Consider the following 4,672-nt stretch of genomic DNA (forward strand, 5'->3'; position numbering starts at 1 on the left):
ATTCCTCTCTAGCAAGCTTGCTCTTCTTCAAAACGTCACTCACAGCTGCACTCCATCCAGTCTCTTTGAGTCAGCATGTTTTATATGGCTCCACTGATCAAGGCCCACCCTGAATGGGTGGGGTCACACCTCCATGGGAGTATCCCACCAAAGTCACCACCCACATCTGGGTGGGGCACATTCCAAGCAAATCTAACCAGTACCAAAACGTCTGTCCCACAAGACCACAAAGATAATGGCATTTGGGGGACACAATACATTCAAACTGGCACAAGCATTAAACTAAAGTAGAATAAAGAGTCAGGCAACATCAACAATGCCATGAGTATCATACCCTTCCCCTATTTCCCCCATCTGCATTTAGCATTGGCATATTGTCTTTTTATATTAAAGGAAGCATAATGAAATGTTTCTGTTAGTTATAGTCTTTAGTTTGTATTGCATGTATTTCCTCCCAATCCCACCCTACTTTTAACACCTTGCAATGTTGACATTCATTTGTTCTACCTCATGTAACAACATATTTGTAACTTTTATCACAATTGTTGAGCACCCTAGGTTTCACGGAGTTATACAGTCTCAGTCTTTATCTTTCCTCTTTCCTTCTGGTGTCCCACATGCTCCTAATGTTCCTCTTTCAACCATACTCACAGTCATATTTGTTCAGTGTACTTACATTGCTGTGCTACTATCTCCCAAAATGGTTTTCCAAACCTCACACTCCTGTCTTTTTCTTTCTGTCCACAGTGCTTCCTCTAGTGTTTCCTGTAGAGCAGGTATCTTGTTTATAAACTCTGTCATTGTCTGTTTGTCAGAGAATATTTTAAGCTCTTCCTCATATTTGTAGGAGAGTTTTGTCACATATAGGTTACTTGTTTGGTGGTTTTTCTCTTTCAGTATCTTAAATATATCACCCCACTTCTTTCTTGCCTCCATGGTTTTTCTTGAGATCCACATATAGTCTTATCAAGCTTCCTTTGAATGTGATGGATCACTTTTCTCTTGCTGCTTTCAGGATTCTCTCTTTATCTTTGATGTTTGATAATCTGATAGTCTTGCCATAGATCTATTCAGATCTATTCTGCTTGGGGTATGCGGTGCTTCTTGGATCTGTAATTTTATGTCTTTCATAAGAGATGGGAAATTTTCATTGATTATTTCCTCTATTATTGCTTCTGCCCCTTTTCCCTTCTCTTCTCCTGCTGGGACACCAATGACATGTACATTCCTGTATTTCATGTTGTCCTTCAATTCCCAGAGACATTGCTCTTATTTTTCCATTCTTTTCTCTATCTGTTCTTTTGTATGTAGGATTTCAGATGTCTTGTTCTCCAGTTCCTGAGTATTTTCTTCTGCCTCTTGGGATCTGCTGTTGTATGTTTCCACTGTGTCTTTCATCTCTTGTGTTGTCTCTTTCATTTCCATATATTCTGCCAGTTTTTTTGAGCTTTCAATTTCTACCTTATGTATGCCCAGTGTTTCCATTATACACTTTGTCTCTTTTGCCATATCTTCCCTAAACTTTTTGAATTGATTTAGCATTAGTTGTTTAAATTCCTGTATCTCAGTTGAATTGTAAGTTTGTTCCTTTGACTGGACTATAACTTCATTTTTCTTAGTGTAGTTTCTAGTTTGTTGTCTAGGCATCTGGTTTCCTTGGTTAGCCAACCAGGTTTTCCCAGACCAGAATGGGCTCAGGTTTTGGAAGGAGGCAATTGTATCCAGTTTCCCTGAGAGTGTCTTAAAAGCTTGATACACACTGTGAGGCCTCAAGTCACTATGCTTTTCTGCCCAGCAGGTGCTGCCTGTCAGCCTGTAGCTCCCCACTGGTGTAAGGAGGTGTGGCCCATAGCTGTTTTCCCTCAGGCTCTGGGGTCTGGTTTGGAATAGAATGTGGGTAGGAGAGCTTGGCACCACCTTATTCCTCTTAGGGAAGATACACCCCCCTAGGAGAGGTCATTTACATTTGAATCATCTCTCTACCAGTGCTATATCCACCCTTGTCTGGGTCAGAGAGCTGGGAACTGAAAATGGCTGAGGCTTTCTCCACTGAACCAAAAAAGGGAAAGAAAGCCCCCTTCAGGGCCAATCTGTGGCCTCCCTCCAGCTCTCCAAGGTCAGTCATCACCAAATGCCTCTGTCCGCTTGTTGGGGATTCATAGCTTGGATCAAGCAGTCCATGTTTGTTAATTAAAACCCCAGTTGGAGCTCAGCTGAGCTATATTTGCTTGCTCAGAAAGTGCTGCTCTCTAGTCCCATGAGGCTTTGCAGCTCAGGCCATGGGTGGAGGGTGTTCCCATCTTGGATCCACAGTTTTTACTTACAGATTTAATGCTGTGGTCTTGAGCATTCCTCTCAATTCAGATTGGTCTATGAGTGGACAGTAATGTTTGTCCCTCCAGCAGTTATTCTAGATTATTTACTAGTTGTTCTGGTTGTTTATTAGTTCTAGGGGGACAAATTAGCTTCCACTCCTCTCTATGCCACCATCTTCTTCCATCTGATTTATTTTTGTGTCTGTCTTTGATTTTTGATAATCTGATTATTAAGTGTTTTGATGTAGGTCTCTTTGGATCTATCTGTTTGGGGAATGCTGTGCTTCCTGGATCTATATGTTTATGTCTTTCATAAGAGATGGGAAATTTTCAGTGATTATTTCCTCCATTATTGCTTCTCCCCTTTTCCCTTTTCCTTCTGGGACACCCATGACACATACATTCATGTGTTCATGTTGTCATTCAATTCCCTGAGACCCTGCTCATACTTTTCCATTCGTTTCCCTATCTGTTCTTTTGTGTGTGGGATTTCAGATGTCCTGTTTTCCAGTTCATGAGTCTTTCCTTCTGCCTCTTCAAATCAGCTGTTGTATATCTCCATTTTGTTTTTCATCTTTTATTGTACCTTTCATTTCCACAAGTTCTGCCAATTGTTTTTTCAAACTTTTGAGTTCTCCCTTATGTTTGCCCAATGTCTTCTTTATATACTTCATCTCTTTGCCATATCTTCTCTCAACTCATTGATTTGATTTTTGAATTGATTTAGCATATTTCTTTGAAGATCTTAATTAGTTGTTTCAATTTCTGTATCTCAGCTGAAGGGTAAGTTTGTTCCTTTGATTGGGCCATATCTTCGTTTTTACTAGTGTGATTTGTAATTTTTTGTTGTCTAGGCATCTGGTTTCCTTTATTACCACAATCAGATTTTCCCTAGTCAGATGGGCTCAGGTCTCAGGAGGATACTGCATTCAGTATCAGGTTTCCCCAAGGGTGAGTCCTAGAAGATTGACAGACTTTCCTCTGAGGCCTCTAGATTCTGTGCTTTTCCTATCCTGCCCAGCAGGTGGCACTTGTCAGTGCACAGCCCCTCAATGGTGTAAATAGTTGTGGTTCCTTTCTCAGTGTACCCTCTCCTGGCATGGTTTTTCATTTCTGTTTTTTGTCCCCCCCCCAAGTCCCTGGAGCCTGAATTCTCTGAGTGAAGGCAGCCCCTTGAGCTGAGCCCCACCCCTCATTTCTCAGATAAGATACACCCTTTTGAGAGTTATCTCTCCACTTGAATTCCTCCTTTGTCTCTCTGACTCTGTTAACTCCACCCTTGCCTGGGTCAGTGCTGAAAATTGAACATGCCTGAGGCTTCGTCTAATGAGCTACTTAGAGTGAGGGGGAGAAAAGGAAAAAGAGAAAAAGTCCCTTTTCAGAGCCTGTCTCCAGCTTCCCAGTTTTGCTGGTCAACCAGTGTTGGTACCCAGTTCTCTGTGCCCCTTTTCTTGAGACACAGCAACTTTCCAGTATTCTGAGCTGAGCAATCTTCATAAGTCTCTGTTTTTATTTATTTATGTATTTTTTTTCCCAAAAGCCTTGTCTCCTCTCCATTGGGAGGAACCTCAGGTTCCTTTCCTGCTTTGTTTGGGATTATCTGTGCTTGTAGTTTGTATTCAGTAGTCCAGATTTGTTAACTAAAACCACAATTGGACCTTGGTTGAGTTACTTTCCCTGTAACCTGTTTCTTTTTTCCACTCAGAAGTCTTTCAGCTCAGTCTGCCATCCTGGTGGAGGAGAGACTTCAGCTCCACAGTTTGGGGAGTTTTACTCACAATTCTGTTCAGTGATCTCAGCTGTTCCACCCATTCCAGGCTGGTGTACAATGTGTGTCCAGTCATAGATAACTCCCAACAGTTGTTCCAGATTATTTACTAGTTGTTCCTGGTTATTTACTAGTTGCTCTTGAGTATTAACAAAATTCCCCACTTCTCTATGCTGTCATCTTGCCCCACCTCCCCCAATTACATTTTTAATTAATAAATTTGGACTACTGAATACAAGCTATAAGCACAAATAAACCTGGATCAAGCAGAAAAGGAAGTCTCAGTTCTCTCCTGGAAGAGAGGAGGCAGTGAAGATGGGAAAATAAAAATAATAGTAAATGAATAAAAAATAGAGGCTTTTGGAGTTGGCTGAGCTCAGAATACTGGAAAAGAGCAGTGTGCCAAAGAAAGGGGCACATAGAACTGGGTACCAACACCAGCTTTTCATGGGTGAAATGGGGGGACTCAGGACTGGCTCTGTAAAGGAGATTTCTTCTTTTCTCTTTTTTTCCTCTCTAAGTAGCTTATCAGAGAAAGCCTCAGGTAATTTTAAATTACCAAGGCTGACCCAGGCAAGGGTTGAGTTAA

The sequence above is a fragment of the Choloepus didactylus genome, chromosome X, assembly GCF_015220235.1.
Source record: "Choloepus didactylus isolate mChoDid1 chromosome X, mChoDid1.pri, whole genome shotgun sequence".
Lineage (NCBI taxonomy): Eukaryota > Metazoa > Chordata > Mammalia > Pilosa > Megalonychidae > Choloepus > Choloepus didactylus.